Here is an 18,698-nt window from a genome sequence, read left to right on the forward strand (position 1 = left end):
GAAGTGTCAAAGGCTCGGCGAGGTCACGGCACAGACCCGAGGTGCCATGGGTTGACTGACTGAGAGATGACTGGCAGATGCACCAGCTGTGTCCCCCTGCTGTGCGCGGCGTCGTGTACTCGGCATCGCGTACACAGTGGTGGCAGATAAACATTCGGGGTAGTCAGCCCCTGCAATCCCTTTGCTTTTCAAAGGGAGCCAAAAATATCCCCCTCTATCTCTTTCTACCTGCGTGGGTGCCACTATTTCCCAATCAGCGGCGACGGCGACGACGACGACAACAAAATCAAAGGAAGATTACGCGGGGGGGAAAAAAAAATTTGAAACGAAAAATAATCAAATCTTAAACCGCGCTTCGACGAGAGGGGACAAAGGAGGCGAGGGACCGTGGCCGGGCGTCTCCCTCGACTGACGTCGATCAAGGGCCACCGATTTAATCTGCAAGAGCGTCGCCGTCGTCGGTGGCGGCGTTGGGACCCCCTTTTTTGTCGTCGCGCGATTTTACTTCTCGAAGGTCGTGGTGGGGAGTGAGAGAGAGAGGGAGACCTCGGCTGGAAGGCGGCGACACCGAGCGTGATGCGGAAGCCACCGGGTTTCGCGTGTGGATTTTTGTTTACGACGCGATGTGAAGGATTTTAATCCCGGGACTTCTCTCCAACACTTGGGATCGTTGTTGCGGGACGCGACCGCGTAAGCGCGTCGTCAGCCCGATGCCACGCGAGCCCGCCACCTGTGGCAGGACACCCAAAAAGAAAATCACGGAAGTGTCGTCACTATAAGTGAGTGATGTCACTTCCTGTGACGTCACCGCATAAGCGCGTCGTCAGCCCGATGCCACGCGAGCCCGCCACCTGTGGCAGGACACCCAAAAAGAAAATCACGGAAGTGTCGTCACTGTAAGTGAGTGATGTCACTTCCTGTGACGTCACACTTTCGGAATATTCCCAAACAATTTTTTTTCTTTTCTTCCTTTTTTTCCCCCTCCCCTTGATCATCTGAAAGGTTTCGGAAAAACGCGCGTTTTTATTCGGAGCGATCGGACCCCAAAAATCAACGTCGAATCGTAATCCCGGTCGCGAGACGCCGGCAAACGCGTGAAATTGCCGCGATGGTCGCCACGTTGCCGCACGGCGGCGGCGGCGGTGGCGGCGGCGGCTACGCTGCTGCATGTGGCTGCCTGTAATCTAGCAATGCTGTGGAGGCAGCAGCGAGGGGTCGGTGGATCATCGCACAGACGGTTGTGAAATTCCCCTCTCTTCCTTTGGCGGGCGTGGAGGAAGTGCCATACTCTGGCTCGCCAGAAGAAGGCGGTAGAGAGAAGTGGACTGATCGCCATCTGTTTCCATCTGTAAGGGGATAGCGTGCTGCTGCCGTCCCCTTCGCGCAAGGCGTGGGGTTTTCTCCCAAGTGCCCCGGTTTCCTCCAACGCTTGTATAATAAATATACAGCTGGTAATCAATTGGCTGGAAACATCTTAAAGTAAAAAAAATGCGGCATGACCCGCCTGAAAATGAGCCCTATGGCTCTCCTGGTGGCGAGATGTTAACTACCTCGCCTGGTATACAGGAGGTCGTGGGTTCGATCCCAACCCTGACGCCTGCTGTGTATTTGGAGTTTGCGTGTTCTCCCCGTGGTTGCGTGGATTGTCTCCTGGTCCTCCGGTTCCTCTGGTTTTCCCCTCCACATTTAGAATCAGTATTGTGCTGCTATAAATTTCCACGCGATAAGCCAGTTAGTTGAGCTACGATTCGTGATAGCCAGGCCGCTTCTGAAAAAAAAGCTTTACAGCTCAGTGGGGCTTACGTGGTAAAAAAAAGTGAGTAAAATAGTAAATAAGTACATTTGCTATATTATTTTAAAAAGTGATAGTATAATTGCGTGAGACCACACACGTAGTAGGGGAGAGGTGACTGAGAGGGTAGGAGGGGCACGGAATGATTGGTGGGACGTCGTAGGTCGGTCTCATGCGGAGTCGGGAATGTCACGGCGGGAATGTCCCCTGGAATGTTCGTGCCTCCGGGTCGCCCACGAACACTTCTGTGAGCGGGCGTGAGCGAGTGAGTGCGCGGTGCCAGTTCTGCCTTCAGGGTGGCTGACGAGAGGGAGGGAGAGAGAGAGAGGGAGAGAGAGGCTCGTGGATCTGTAGCAAAGAACTGATTTATCAATTAAAACTTTCAAACGGATGCTCTTGGATTAGTGTCGTTGTCATGGGCCCTGGTGCAAGAAATACAACTATTTGGGCCCCCTCCTGTCCAATCTCTCCGCACCCCTGCCCTCCCATCTCCGTAGCCCAGCGCCTGGACCCCTCTCGTGGGTGCCAGTGGCAATTGCACCGCCTGCACACTCGGTAGTTGGCAACGCTCGTGGCTTGCGCTGTGCGCACGACAGCCGCGTCAAACCCGCGGCGGCGGCGTCGTGAAGATCGATCGTTGAGCGATTCGTTCAAAAAAGGCGACGCGCGTGACACGGTATCCTGCATTCGTATGTAGGCCGGCGGAGTGGTTCAAAAACTCCAGGAAAGAGCACGGGAAAAATAAAAACACGAAAAGCAAAAAAACAATACCAACGAGAAGGCCACCCCTCCCCCCCCCAAAAAAAAAACGAAACGACCTAAAACTCACGAGACCGATTCCTGAATCTAATCCTGGCCCCCAAATGACGGTAATCCATTGCATCCGCAGGCGTCGGGTTTTTTTTACGGTTTGCGCGGTACTGCCGGTTGCTTAATCTCAGCCGGAGCAGTCCAGAATATTCCGGTACAGTCCTGAGCAGTCCGGAATATTCCGGTACAGTCCAGAACAGTCCGGAGCGCTGTCCTGGGATTTATTTTGACGCCCGGCCAAATCAATATCGCCACATTTTTTTCATTTTACCCGTTCATTGCATTACGTTCATATACGTTTTAATAATATAGAATAAGTATTATTATGGATAGGTGACCTGTAGTAGTAGTGCCTTACGTCGGGCGAAATGAGCAGCTGGCTGGACTGGTGGCTGGGTGGGTGAGTCGCTGGGTGAGGTGGCTGGGTGGGTGGGTGGCTGGGTCGTTGGCTAGATCAGCAGCTGGCTGGGTTGGTGGGTGGGTTGGTTGGGACAGGGTTGGAGGGATGGATGGGAGGCTGGGTTGGTGGGTCGCTGGGTGGGTGGGTCGCTGGGTGAGGTGGCTGGGTGGGTGGGTTGCTGGGTGGTTGGGAGCAGGGTGGGAGGGATGGCTGGGAGGCTGGGTGGGTGAGTTGGTGGGTGAGGTGGGTCGCTGGGTGAGTGGGTGGGTGGCTGGGTGAGGTGGCTGGCTGGGTGGGTGGCTGGGTCGTTGGCTAGACCAGCAGCTGGCTGGGTTGATGGGTGGGTTGGTTGGGAGCAGGGTGGGAGGGATGGCTGGGAGGCTGGGTGGGTGAGTCGCTGGGTGAGGTGGCTGGGTGGGTGGGTGGCTGGGTCGTTGGCTAGATCAGCAGCTGGCTGGGTTGGTGAGTGGGTTGGTTGGGACAGGGTTGGAGGGATGGCTGGGAGGCTGGGTGGGTGGGTCGCTGGGTGAGGTGGGTCGCTGGGTGGGTGGGTGGCTGGGTGAGGTGGCTGGGTGGGTGGGTGGCTGGGTGAGGTGGCTGGGTGGGTGGGTTGCTGGTTGGTTGGGAGCAGGGTGGGAGGGATGGCTGGGAGGCTGGGTGGATGAGTCGCTGGCTGGGTGTGTGGCTGGGTCGTTGGCTAGATCACCAGCTGGCTGGGTTGGTGGGTGGATGGTTGGGAGCAGGGTGGGAGGGGATGGCTGCGAGGCCGGGTGGGTGGGTTGGGAGTGCTGGGGCATTTCTGTCGTGCCATGCTGCCCGTTGCCGTACCAACAGCGGGGACAAAAGAGGATTCACCACTCTGCCCGGAAGCCTCTCAGCCTCACAGACAGGCATCGTGGGTGGGTGCCAGCCGCGTGCTGGGCTCGTGTGCGTGTGTGGCAGGGCGCTTGATATCAATCAATTAATTCATGTGTAATTCATTCATTATTACCCCTCCCTCTACGTTTCTGTTGAAAGTCATGAAGCCAGCAGCAGCAGCAGCTGTGTGGGCAGCCGTTGTAGTAACGCTGCGAAGGACCGTTCTTCTTCTTATTATTATTCTTCATTCTTTCGTAGATGCAGAGCAACGACTACAATTTGACATTGTAAGTTTGTCAAGGCCAGACGGCCGCGTCAGGAGACCAGCGGAGCGCATCGACGCCGCGATGTCGCGCTCCGGGGATCGGGGGTCGCATTGCGTCGTTCTGCGTTGTGTCGCGGATGACCCACCACGATGATGGGTCACCACCGAGCGGTTTTAAGTCCCCCATCTTGCGCATCGTCCGCGCATCTTTTGCCCGCTTGTGGTTTGTGCGGCGGATGATCGTGATGATGATGATGATGCGGCCTAGGACGAGGGCCGTCGAGTCGCCACGTGACGGGGCCAGGGGGTCGCGCGTCTCCTCGCCGGCGCCTCGCGCGGGGCCGGGCTGAGTGGGCCGGGCTGAGCGGGCCGGGATGAGCGGGCCGGGATGAGCGGGCCGGGCTGAGCGGGCCGGGATGAGCGGGCCGGGCTGAGCGGGCCGGGATGAGCGGGCCGGGCTGAGTGGGCCGGGCTGAGTGGGCCGGGCTTAGCGGGCCGGGCTGAGTGGGCCGGGATGAGCGGGCCGGGCTGAGTGGGCCGGGCTGAGCGGCATCGCGATCGGGGCGGTTGAGAGCTCCTCGAATCCTGGCCGCGGTCACGCTAAGACTCTGCCCGTCGTCCCTCCGGAGGAGTTGGTACCAAAAACATTATGAACACCACCCTCGTGGTTGTCCTATAGAGAGACTCACCGCCCCCCCCTCCCAGCTCCACTTCTGCTATAGGAATGTGGAATTTCCACCACTGGCTCAGGGTTGAGCACCAAATGCGCGTTTTTTTTAGCAAGAATTCACTTAAGGTTTGTGTTTGACTCGTAAGTAGACTCATTGTTTTTGGTTGAGGCCACACCGCACAAGTAAATTATTCTATGTTTCTCTCTGTCTCGTGACCCCCCTGGATACGCAACGGGTTATCTAGTACAACAACAACAACAAAGTCTGATACGGACGTTTCGATTGGTGGTGACAACCACCAGCAACGCCATCATCGTCGTAATCATCGTCGTAATCATAGTCATCGTCGTCATTGTCGTTGTCATCGTCATCATCGTCATTATCGTCGTCATCAGGCCATTTCTAGAGCGCGAGGCGATTTCGCTTGACCACTTTTGTTTATTTTGTAGGGTGGTGGAGGGTGTACGACACACAGTGGCGTGTGACTCCTCGCACAGCGATCTGATGCCCCGCATCCTCCCCTCCCGACCCCCTCCCCACAAAATGTAAAAAATATTAATCGTAATATCGACCGTGGAAGTTCGCGCGTTAGATTGTTGTTGTTATTTGCTCGTGCGGTGGCCCAAAACGCCAAGCGGCCAGCAACAAGCAGCACTATCGCAGTGGTAATTATCTCTGAGAATCGGAGTGCGCGTCTGTGACCTCTGCCCCCCTCCACCCACCCACCGCCCCCCCCCCACCCCGGCCGCCTCTGAATGCCGTGATTTATATTTTCTTCTTCTTCTTGTGGCCGGGTGTCACCGTGGGTCAGTGTGTGCGCGCGACGATCAATCAGGAGGTCGCGGGGGGTTCACATCCCAGTCGGGGGTCGACTCGACTCATGATCATCATCATCGTCGTCGTCGTCACCACCGCGGCTCGCGCTGCTGCTGCTGCTACTCTGGAGACGGCGAGATCGATGGTCGATGTTCGGTCGCCGCGTCGATGGGACACCCGTCGCGATTCTCGCTCAACGGAGTCGGGCCGCGCGTCCGCTGCTCCTCGACGTGGTCGCGTGCCAGCTTGACCACTTCCGTCGTGAAATTGTCGTTGTGGCTCTGCATCTACATCAGCCGTCGTACGAAAGAAGAAGAAGTAGATCATCATCACCATCCCTCGGGGGGTGGGGTCACTGCCACCCTGGTGGAGTGGGGGGTTTTGGCCCATTGGTTGGCAACCAAAGTAACACGAAGATGCCATTTTTTGTCCGAATTCGATACTAAACTCAATACTTCAAGAGCGTGTGGATGCATCCGTGCGTACGCCACGTCACGCCACGTGACAGAGCGGTCCGTTAAAGAGCGCGGCTGGGCACGAGCGATTTCCCACACATCGCGATGGACGAAGCTGAGTGAGAGCCACCTCACCCCCCATCCAATTCACTCGAACACTCACTGGGTCAGGCGGCAGTCGCTCAATTCACCAACTCGTCCGCTCGCTCGTTCGCTCACTCATTCACCCATCCACTCACCCTCTAACTCGCTCAAACCCCCACCCACTCGCTCGCACATTCACCCATGCACTCACCCACGCACTCACTGAATCCCCCATCCACCCACTCGCTCATTCATTCACCCATGCACTCACCCTCTAATTCGCTCAATCCCCCACCACTCGCTCACTCATTCACCCATGCACCCTCTTACTCACTTGACCAACGCGCGTTTCCCAACCCACTCGCTCACTCAATCATTCACTCACCCTCCCGCTCACCCACCCGACATTACTCACTCGACCGCGAACTCGGCACCTCTGGACAACCTCACGTGTTGCCTTGTTTGGCAACACGTGACTCATCGCCCGGGCTTGTCTGCACGTGACGTCACACGCGGCATCCCAGTAGACGTCACACACACACGCACGCGCACGCAGCACAGAGCACTCTCTGTTTCATTCCTTATCCCCCGGGTCCTCAATGGGTGCCCGCGTGGTCACACCCAAAGGGTCCCATTTCATCCGCCCATTCATTCTTTTGCTCGTTCGTTACGTTTTGTCGTCGTTCATTCGTTCAGTCGGGGCGCAGGGCGCGTCACGTGGGGGTTGATGCAGGACCCCCCCCCATCCCCCGCCGCTCTGTACCGCGAGCGCGGCCGCCTTTATCGCTGAAATGGAGCACTTCCGCGGACAGGCCGAGCCCCGCTGAGCTTGGGAAGATCTGACGAGGTGGAGAATATATCTGGTCGCACCTGGCCGCTACTGGGCGGATTGTAGAGGAGCAGCCCCGCAGTGGCTTGGCTCGCGCTACTGCCAGCGGAAGGGGCCTCTCCGCTGGAGGAAGCTCCAGAGAGAAAGAGAGAGAGCCCCCTCGAGTCGAGCGTGTTTGGCCTACTCTTCTTCCACGCTCGGCAGGACGTCTGGGGAAGAGGTGGAGATTACCGCCCCACACTTCACCCCCATCGCGCACGACCTGCCGATGGACCATTTGCGGTGCGCGCGTTTATCCGCCAGGGTGGCAGCGTGCCCCCGCAGATCTGTGATCCCCCCCCCCCACCCCCCATGGATGGTGGTGATGATGGTGACGAAGACGATGACGATGATGGTGATGGTGATCATGAGCCGAGTTGACCCCCGACTGAGATGTGACCTCCGCCCACCACCCCCTTCACGACCTCCTGATTGATCGTCGCGCGCACACTCTGACCCACGGCGACACCCGGCCACAAGAAGAAGAATCAAATATAAATCACGGCATTCAGAGGCGGCGAGGGGTGGCTTGGAGGTCAGGGACGCTGAGCCGGGCAACTGCCGGGAGCCTGGGTTCCGAATCCGGGTTCCGGCCGCCGCCGGCGATTTAAACCGGGCTCCCAAGTTGATGGACTAAGCTCGGTCACCAGTGACTGGCACACAGAGATCCATCGACTTGCACGGAGAACCTGTAGACTTACACAGAGACCTATAGAGTCACACAGAGATGCATACGCTGACGTAGACCAAGTGGTGATTAAAACCGGGTTCTCAAGCATAGCGAGTTAGTGGTCTCAGCACGGTCACCGATGGCTGCGCAGGGAAAAAAAAAAAACCCCCAACGCGTTGGATTTTTGTTGTGCGGTTAACGTCGCCCTATTCGCTCGCTTGCTCGCCCGCTTAATACACCCGCCGCCTTGTGCTCTGCGCTTGGCCCGGGTGCAGGTGGCCAAGATCGAGTACACGCGCAAGAGGCTGCGCATGAAGGAGGTGCTCGTGAAGATGGAAGAGCACCTGGAGTGCCGCTGCGAGTGCGTGCCCGAGACGGCGTGCGGAGACCTGGAGGGTGAGTGAGTCGCCCGGCCGCATGCCCGTTCGCTCGCTCGCCCGCCCGCTCACCTGCCCGCACGTCCACTTGCTCACTCACTCGCCCGCTTGCTCGCTCGGCCGTTCACTCGCCCATCCGCTGGTTCACTCGCCCACGTGCTCACTCACCCGACCGCTGAACTGCTCACTCACCTGCCTACTCACTCGCTCACTCACCCGTCTGCTCATTCGTTCATTCACTCACCCGTCCACTTGCTCGCTCGCTCGCCCGCCCACTCACCTGCCCGCATGTCCACTTGCTCACTCACTCGCCCGCTTACTCGCTCGGCCGCTCACTCGCCCATCCGCTGGTTCACTCGCCCATGTGCTCACTCACTCACCCGATCGCTGAACTGCTCACTCACCTGCCTGCTCACTCGCTCACTCACCCGTCTGCTCATTCGTTCACTCACTCACCCGTCCGCTTGCTCGCTCGCTCGCCCGCCCGCCCACTCACCTGCCCGCACGTCCACTTGCTCACTCACTCGCCCGCTTACTCGCTCGGCCGTTCACTCGCCCATCCGCTGGTTCACTCGCCCACGTGCTCACTCACTCACCCGACCGCTGAACTGCTCACTCACCTGCCTGCTCACTCGCTCACTCACTCACTCACTCACTCACCCGTCCGCTTGCTCGCTCACTCGCCCGCCCGCTCACCTGCTCACGGCACGAGTCACCCCACCCACTTGCACGCAGGCGGCCCGGCGGTGATGCTCGTTGCGGCGCTTCGGGGCTCGAAATCGAGCAGGTCCGCCCCAATGAATACCACCGTGCGCATTAACTCAACCTTGTCCCAAAGTTGCCACACAAAGTTGGCCCAACGTTGCATGTTTACTGGGCGTTTCCTGATCTCCGAGACGTTCTGTGCCCACAGTCTACGACAGGGACGCGTGCAAGTGCGTGCCAGCGCGCCGCAAGAAGAGGAGGCGCCAGCTGTGTCAAGACCACATGGGCCCCAAGGGTGAGTGTGTGGCACCGCGACAGGTGCCAAGCCAGCCGTGGCACGCAGCACACCGCTCGGACACAACCGCAGAACACTGCTGCGGACAGAGCCGCAAAAAGCAGAGCCACAGAACACCACTCGGACAAAGCCGTAGCACACTGCTGCGGACAAAGCCGGAGAAGGCAAAACCACAGAACATCACGTGGGCAAAACCACAGAACATCACGTGGGCAGAGCCGGAGAAGGCAGAACCACAGAACATCACGTGGGAAAAACCGGAGAACATCACGTGGACAAAAGCACAGAACGCCACGTGGACAGAGCCGGAGAACAGCACACGGACAGAGGCGGAGAACAGCACACGGACAGAACCACAGAACAGCACACGGACAGAACCACAGAACAGCACACGGACAGAACCACAGAACAGCACACGGACAGAACCACAGAACAGCACACGGACAGAACCACAGAACAGCACACGGACAGAACCACAGAACAGCACACGGACAGAACCACAGAACAGCACACGGACAGAGCCACAGAACAGCACACGGACAGAACCACAGAACACCACACGGACAGAACCACAGAACACCACACGGACAGAGCCACAGAACACCACACGGACACAACCACAGAACAGCACACGGACACAACCACAGAACATCACACGGACACAACCACAGAACACCACACGGACAGAGCCACAGAACACCACACGGACAGAACCGCAGCACACGGCTGCGGACAGAGCAAATGCCTTGGAGGATTCCCCGTCGGGCATGGCCCACGAGCCGCTCGCAAAGCGCGTGGTGTGAACGTCTCTCGCGCCCCCTGCTGGGCCGTAGCGGAGTCGGCGTGACGCGGAGAGAAATTCGGTGTTTGAAGTTTTCGTTACCGCAAGGAATCGCGCTCTTTGGTTTTTTCGGTAAAGTCGCGTAGGTAAAAAATGAAAGGAATGAAAACAACTCAATTAAATCTCAGTTGTTTAGTTGTTTTTTATTTATTTTTATTTTTTACCTACGTGACTTTACCGAAAAAAAACAAAGTAGAAATTCGGTACCCAAGGGGTGGGTTGGCAAACGCGGAGCGGCGGATAAGGGGCCATCCCTTTAGTACGTACGCATGGAGGGGAGAGGGTGGTGGACGTTAACCCAGATGCGTATGCTTGCGTATGGGGGGTCTATTGACAATGTACGCACGCATAGGAAACGGGGGGGGGGGGGGGGGGTAAAGCCTCGATAATAATTTGTCTACATTGGCCTTTATATTAGTTAGATAGTCCGGTGGTGGACTATCTGTTTGCTTAAACACGTTAAGATTATGAATCCTTGATCGTTTCTGCGTGGATTAAATATCGGCCGTTCTATAGAATTCGGAGGAGGCGGGGTGTACAAAGTCCGTGTGCGTACAGGGAGGGGGGGGGGGATCAAGTTGTTGACACATTTGTGCGTACCTACTCAATGGATGGCCCCTAACCGCGCCGTGGGGTATACACGGGGTCCTCCCGGGATGAGGAACCTGTGGCTTTTCGGAGTCGCGATGTGGCTCTGGAAGGACCGCCGCTTCGTGACGCGTTATTCTCATGAATGGGCAACGGCGTCACGTGTTCACCGCGTCACGTGTTCACCGCGTGCAAAAATGTGGAGTTGTTTCTTGTTGTCGTTCGTTTACCTAATTCGACCAAACAAATGTCTCTTCTTGTTACGATTGGTTGCGTGGCGAATGTAAGCCGACGACGATGATATTGTGAACCACTGGGTTAGGTGACGCTGGTGGTGGTGGTGATTGGCGATGACCCAGATGTACGCACGCCAGACACACACACAGTGAGAGAGTGAGATGGAGAGAACGATGGAGGCCTTTCTGGATAGGGAAATTGTGGCATTGAGAGGTATTAATTGATAGATTTTATGTGCTCAGAATGATCATGTATTTACTTACTTATTTAGATATGTACGTGTGCGTTGAACTTCTGCGCGTGTGTGTGTGTCTGCGTGTGTGTCTGCATGTGTGTGTGTCTGCGGTGGTGTAGCGGTTAGCGCGCTGCGCTATGAACCTGGCGACCCGAGTTCGATTCCCGCTCACGGCCAACACCAGTGACGATTATCTGAACCGGTCCCGGGCCTCCCCTAGGTCGACTCAGCCTCAAATGAGTACCTGGTGCGGTGTGAAACATTGCCACTAGGGAGACAAAGGCGGTCGGGCGTGGTGCTGGCCACCCACCCCCTCGTGAACCGTTCCGGCCTTCATAGGTGCTCGCTAACAGCACTTGCCCCTACAGTCTGTTAAGGCTAGATGGGGGATCTTTATCTTTGTGTGTGTCTGCGTGTGTCTCGGTCTCCCTGCAGGTGTCAGGAGGAGATGAGGCCCGTGGCGACCGGCGTGGCCACCGCTACAGAGACCCCCACCCCCCTCCCCGCCTCCTGCCCACGTTAATTGTATTATTGCAATATATATGAATAATATGTTTCACACTTTGAATTGTATTGCTACTATTAATATGAATGATGACGATGAAGACGACGATGATGACGACGATGATGCCGTCACTGGCGATGTTATTGCTTTGGAAGACGACGATGTGCGATGCTGAAGCGATTATAACGGGTGGCGCGGTTTTTGTCGAGTGATGCGGCGAGTCAGCCTTGAGAGAGGTGTGGGATTGAGTGGGATTGAGTGGGATTGAGTGGGATTGAGTAGGATTGTGATGTCGTGTGGGATTGAGTGAGATGGGGAAGTACGGTGTGACATCGCGTGATATGGTGCTGAAATGTCGTGAAATGGGACCTCGGCGCATCTCAACTCCATCAGTCTGGGGTCTCATCTTTCACGCACCCACGAACGGGGACGGGCCTTTGACGGCAAATGAGCAGAACACTCACGGATAATGACGTAAAACAAATTTTGACCACATTTTTAAATTATTATATTACTTTTCGTGTTGTTGGAGTGTTCGAAATGTTCACGTGCATGTGTGTGTATGTGTCATCACCTAGGTCGACTCAGCTTTAACTGGTGCGGTGTGTGTAAGCATCAGCACTGGGGATACAAAGGTGGTCGGCGTGGCGCTGGCCACCCCACCCCCTTCATAGGTACGCCGTTTCGGCCTTCATAGGCGCTCGCTCACAGCACTTGCCCTCAACAGCCCTTTGTTTAAAGGCTAAAATGGGGATCTTTGTCTTTGTCAAGGTGATGACTTATAAAGATCCCCCATATATCCTTCACATGCTGTCGGGGCAAGTGCTGTTAGCTGGTAGCACCTACGAAGGGCGGCACACGAGGTTGTGGGTAGCCAGCACCACGCCCGACCGCCTTTGTCTCCTCCCCATCGGCGATGTTTAACTCCACCGCTACACCACGTAACCCATTTGAGGCTGAGTCGACCTAGGCGAGGCCCAGGACCGGTTCACATAATCGTCACCGGTGTTGGCGGCCGTGAGCGGGAATCGGTCTCGAGCTGCCGGGTTCGTAGCGCAGCGCTAACCACCGCTCTCCATGACACGTGTGTGTGTGTGTGTATACACACACACGCGTGTGCACGCACACACACGCACACACGTGGGTTGCGTGGTGAAGCGGTCGGACGTTTTGAGAATCGCTGTGTTTGTACCTCGGTGAGAGCCACGTGAGACGACGCGTATCCATCCCCCTTATCATGCAATACTCTTTCATTACCGTTCTAATAATATTGTTTTTGTATATTTCAATGTAGTCGCTGTTTTAACGTTATTACTATGTTACCGTATATTACCACGTGATTGATGTGTTTTAAGGTTTTGGCGTTCAACGAGCCGGGTATCCTTTGGTGCTACGTGTTTTCGATATACCCCGTTCTCAAACACTTTTTTGGCCGTACATCACGCCTGCGTGCGTGCGCGTGTGCGTGCGCACGTGTGTGTGTGCATATGCGTACGTTGATGTATGCGTGCGCGTGGCTTTGTGTGTGCATACGTTTGTGTATATGGGGGGAACGGTGGCGTAGCGGTTAGCGCGCCGCATTATACAAACCCGCCGTTTCCCGATCTGAACTGGTTCCGGGGCCTCCCCTGGGTCGACTCAGCCTTAAATGAGTACAGTAAGTACCTGGTGCGGTGTGTTTGTGTAAACATCAGCACACCACCCCGCTCATAGGTGCGCTCGCAAACGGCACTTGCCCCAACTCTCCGAAGAGGCTATACCATGGGGAATCTTTGTCTTTGTGTACATGCGTGTGTGGGGGAGCGGTGGTATAGTGGTTAGCGCGCTGCGCTACGAACTCGACGACTCCGGTTCGATTCTCGCTCACGGCCACCACCGGTGACGATTATCTGAACCGGTCCTGGGTCTCCCCTAAGTCACAAATTAGTACCTGGCGTGGTGTGTAAACATCGCCACTGGGAAGACAAAGGCGGCCGGGCGTGGTGCTGGCCACCCACCCCCCTCGTGTACCGTGCCGGCCTTCACAGGTGCTCGCTAACAGCACTTGCCCCAACAGTCTGTCAAGGCCGTACGGGGGATCTTTGTCTTTGTTTGGACACATTCTTTACCCGTCCCCATTCTCCCCGGCGACTTCTTCACGACGCGCTACCAAGACACGTGACTTGTGCCGCTCTACGTCCCCACCGCAATCATGCGACGCGATGGTATTTAACCCCCACCCCACCCCACGTGCGTGACGACGATCGTACATTAACAGAGTCAATCCGCCGATAACGCAAATATCCTCGTTTTTTGGAACCTAAAACGGTGCCACCGCGTCCCGTCGTGCGAGTCGAGCCCTCTTATTGCGTTCGTTCGCTCGCTCGCCGCGTCGAGTTTGTGCGCTTTCTTTTATTTTTTGCGTATCGTTCGTTGTTCTACACCCGCCCCCCTCCCCCCCGCCCCCGGCACCATCCGATCAGCGCGGGTGGCTACGTACGGTGCGAAAGAAGTTCAACGTGCACGCGCGCGCAATGCACTTCGTGCGCGCGTGCAGAGGTCGTCCCAACTGCCCCGGTTGAGATCCGGCGTTTTGCCGACGATCGCCAAGTTGGGCGATGCCCGCTAATGCACCGCCGCTCCAAACCACGCCGGCCATCACCGTCGGCTTGCATTGTGTCGGCGGCTCTCCGCGAGACGAAGGAATGGTCGCAGTGGGCAGTGCACCACCCTGTGTCAGGGCGCGTCGTGGGCCCGCAAGAGGCGATGCCAACTGTCGCAGCCACTGCACTCGCTCCGATTGGTCTCATTTACTCGTTGATGCCACGGAGGGACAGATATTATCGTACACGCGGTGTTTGTTTAGTTTTTTTGTTGTCCAAACCGCGTCGCTTGCGTTGTGATCCTACCAACGAATTCGCAATGCCAGAGCCGAAATGATCCGAATTGTAAACGGACAGCCAAAAAATATAACCGCGATGCACGGATGCTTTTTTTTTAATATGCTGGTGCAGTCATTGGTAACTGGGCAGATACCACGCTTCAGAAGGCCCTTTTCGATTACAAATTGGGTCTAATACGTGAATATTTACGCCGATGGGAGGTGTCGTTGACAAAGGGCAAATTAGTCTCCGTGCGGGGTCAGTGGCTCTCTCCGTAGTCAGACATTGGTCGCCCGGGCTAACACCGTAAACTGGACACATATCGAGGGAACCCGGCCTATACATCACGGGTGGAACAATCCCCCAGATATCGAACTCATCGTCTCGACAGTTCTCGGCTGGTGATCGAAACAACCCCCGTTTACTTTAGAAAAGCCACATTGAGGCGGAGGATTATTATTTTTTTGTAGGAGGGTCCTGCTTCGAGACGTTTCGCCGACTTCTACATCAGCACTCGGGAGGAAATAGGAGCAACCCGGATGGAAGCCTCCAGTCAACATCAGCAGGCGTCAGGGTCAGGATCGAACCCACGACCTCCTGTATACCAGTGGCGAGATGTTGACTACCTCGCCCGGTATACAGGAGGTCGTGGGTTCGATCCCGAACCTGACGCCTGCTGCTGTATATTTGGAGTTTGTGTCTCTCTCTCTTCACGATGGCTAGGAGATGTTGACTCCCTCGCCTGGTATACAGGAGGTCGTGGGTTCGATCCCGACCCTGACGCCTGCTGCTGTATATTTGGAGTCTGCGTCTCTCCCTCTCTCTCCCGTGGTCGCGTGGATTTTTCTCCGGGTCCTCCGGGTTTCCCCTCCACATTTACAATCAATGTCACGCGTTTAGAGTATTTGGCTGCTATCATGTCCATATCATTTGTGATAGCCAGGTCGCTTCTGAAAAAAAAGAGTTTTATATATATATAGCTCAGTGGGCCTTTCCGGGTAAAATAAATAAAAACGTTTAGTTTTAATTTAACAAAACCCGGGGGGAGAACATACAAACTCCACACAGACAGAGCGCCTGAGTCCGGAATCGACAGCCAGGGCCCTGCCTTACCAACAACAACTGCACCGTTAAAAACCACCACCACCACCACCACTGCCGCTGCGTCTCTGCCAATCTTTGCCGATCGTCGTCGAAGGCGAACGCGGCCAGGGTTTCGATCTCGCCAACCGCTGTTGGCACGGCGGTTGGTGGTGGCTGTGGTGGCGGTTGGTGGTGGCGGTGGTGGCGGTTGGTGGTGGCGGTGGTGGCGGTTGGTGGTGGCGGTGGTGGCGGTGGTGGCGGTGGTGGCGGTGGTGGCGGTGGTGGCGGTTGGTGGTGGCGGTGGTGGCGGTTGGTGGTGGCGGTGGTGGCGGTGGCTGCGGCGACGGCCGTCGTGGCGACATCAGGGGGAGGAGGAGGGGAGGGAGGAGGGGGGTGGGAGTCGCGTTTGATCTCAAGACCTGACGCGGGGTTCGTGGCGCCGTTCGCGCGATTCCGTGGGGAGCCTTGAGCGATATTCGCACGCGCGCATTTTCGCGTCGCCTTTTGGAGCGAAGTCGTCGCTTTAACGCGCCGCCGGTCCCATGACTGCCAACTCCTCGTGGTAAACGTTTGGCACTTACCAAGTCGGTGAAGAAGATGACGACGACGACGACGACGATGATGATGATGATGGATTTGTTGTCATGCCTGCTTCACTCATGAGCCGTCGTCGTGGTCAGCTGATGATGATGGCGCATGGACTGCAAGGGTTAAGAAAGATGATGATGATCATCATGATGATGATGATGACAACGACGAGACAGCGTCAAGATCTACTCGTGGTGATCTTCATGGACAGTTGTGTTTTTTGTTGTTGTTGTTGTTATCGTGGCCAGCTGATGATGGACTGCAAGGGTGATATTGAACCTGGAAAAAGCCCCCGATATTTCGCCAAGATGAGCACATTGTTGCGTGCAACCCAGGCGGGACATCGGGAACGTGCCGGGAAGAGACACTCAACGCGAAGAGCTTGCACCACGCACGCAGAGACACGGAGACAGAGCCACGTGCGCGGAGCGTGGCGTGCAGATGAAGACGCGTACGGAGACTCTCTCCAGCCTGCGGCCTCTGCGATCGAGAACGTTTGAAGGACAGCTGCTGCTGGCATTTGTTGGATTTTTGTTGTCGTTTGCTTTCGTTGCTGCGCGCGATATTTTTGTTTTGTTTATTTTTTGTGTTTGTTTATAATAACCTTTGACGAGTTACTTTGTGTTGTTGTTCAGTTCGTATTTTCACTTGGTCCGTTTCGCCCGTGTAGCAAACAACACAACTATACAGTGTGTGTGTGTGCCATTTGCGTTGTCTCCGTTGGGGGCCCTCTCGCCTGGGTTAAATAAAAAGGAGCTGAACTGAGATGATGGCTTTGTGTAAGTCTCCCTCCTTCCCCCTCCCCCCTTCCCTCCCCCCTTCCCTCCTCCTGCCCCCTCCCTCCTCCCCCCTCCCCACTCCCCTCCCTCCTCCCCCCTCCCTCCTTACCCCTCACTCCCCGATTGTGAGATGCGATTTGCATGATCTACGCAAATACAGGGTGCTTCAAAAAGATGTTAACACTTATATGAGACTTTCGTTTTTTTAATGGAAAAAGAACGGATACTAATACACTGCAATATTACAATAAATGTACGTTAATAGCTTCAAAATTTCAGAGTCTTCACTTGTTCGCCATCGTTGTCAACGCATTGCCTGGAATCTTCTCCAGGTGGTCTCCAGAGCTCGGGAGGCACATTTCTTGTGGTGTTGTTGCAAATTTTCAGAAGTGTTAACATATTTGTGAAGCACCATATTTGATCATATTTTGATTCTATTTTTGTAGTAGCGAGTGTTGCTGCTGCTGCTGCTGCGATGCCATGGTGAGCACACTGCACTTTGCAACGCAGATATGGTCGGTTCGATCTCCCGGAATGGCAGTGCAAACAATGGCCACGTTCCTTAATCCCCCCCCCCCCGACTCCACAATGGGCCAACATCACCACCACATCGGAAAACTCCACCAAACACAAACACATTAAACCCACCCTCCCCCTCCCCCGTTACTGTTCCCACACCTACAATGTTAAGCAACGTTTTTTAGTGTTTTACGACTGTTTTTTTATTATTATTACCGCTACGATTATTATTAGTATTACATTCAAACTATAGGGCTCTAGGCTTTTTTTTTTCTTCCGGAATTGCCCCCGCGTTTACGCCGCCGCTTAAATGTCACTCGTTTATGGGCCATGAAATTACCGCCCCTAATATCGAGGGAAGTGTGGTCCTGCGCCGTGTTTACCACCCCCCCCTCCCCCATCACCCACAGCCTCCCTCGCCCCGTTCTCCCCTCCATCCACCAACACCTCACCGCGTGTGTGCAGTTTCGCTGTTGTCGAAGTCCACGCCTTCTGTAATCAACGCGGCTCGGCTCTTAACATTGCTTTGCTTCGGTCAGGGTTGGCTGCCCGGCCAAATTACATCACGGACCGAATGGGGGGGGGGGAAAGGACCGTGAGAAAAATATAAACAGGGGGGCGGGAGGGGGGGGGGCTCCACCTATTTCTCTTTGGCACAACCGCCCTGGGCGGTTTACATTTACATTGGATAATCGCCATGCGCTCAAATGTCACGATGCCTGCCCGCCCGCCCCACACCGAGACGCAATTACGTGCCCCCCCCCTTCCCCACCGATGATGTGGGGAGTGTGGGGAGTGTGGGGGTGTGGGGTGTGTGGTGTGTGGTGTGGGGTGTAGGGGTGTAGGGGTGTGTGGATTTGTGGGGTTTGTGGGGTGTGTGGGGTGTGCCGGTGGGTTGGGGTGATGTGGGGATGTGTGGGGGGTATGGGGGTGTGGGGATGTGTGGGGGTGTGTGGGGTGTGTCGGGTGTGGGGGTGTGTGGGTGGTATGGGGTGTGGGATGTGTGGTGTGTGGGGTGTGGGGTGTGTGGTGTGTGGGGGGTGTGTGGGGTGTGGAATGTGTGTGGGGTGTGTGGGGGGTGTGTGGAATGTGTATGGGGTGTGTATGGGGTGTGTGTGGGGTGTGTGTGTGGTGTGTGGGGGGTGTGTGTGTGGTGTGTGGGGGGTGTGTGGGGTGTGTGGTGTGTGGGGGGTGTGGGGTGTGTGGGATGTGTGTGTGGTGTGTGGGGGGTGTGTGGGGTGTGTGGTGTGTGTGGGGTGTGTGGTGTGTGGGGTGTGTGGGATGTGTGTGGGATGTGTGGGGGTGTGTGGTGTGTGGGGGGTGTGTGGTGTGTGGGGGGTGTGTGGGATGTGTGGGATGTGTGGGGGTGGGAGTGTGTGGGGGTGTGTGGGGTGTG

This window comes from Lampetra fluviatilis, chromosome 35 (genome assembly GCF_964198595.1).
Source record: "Lampetra fluviatilis chromosome 35, kcLamFluv1.1, whole genome shotgun sequence".
Lineage (NCBI taxonomy): Eukaryota > Metazoa > Chordata > Hyperoartia > Petromyzontiformes > Petromyzontidae > Lampetra > Lampetra fluviatilis.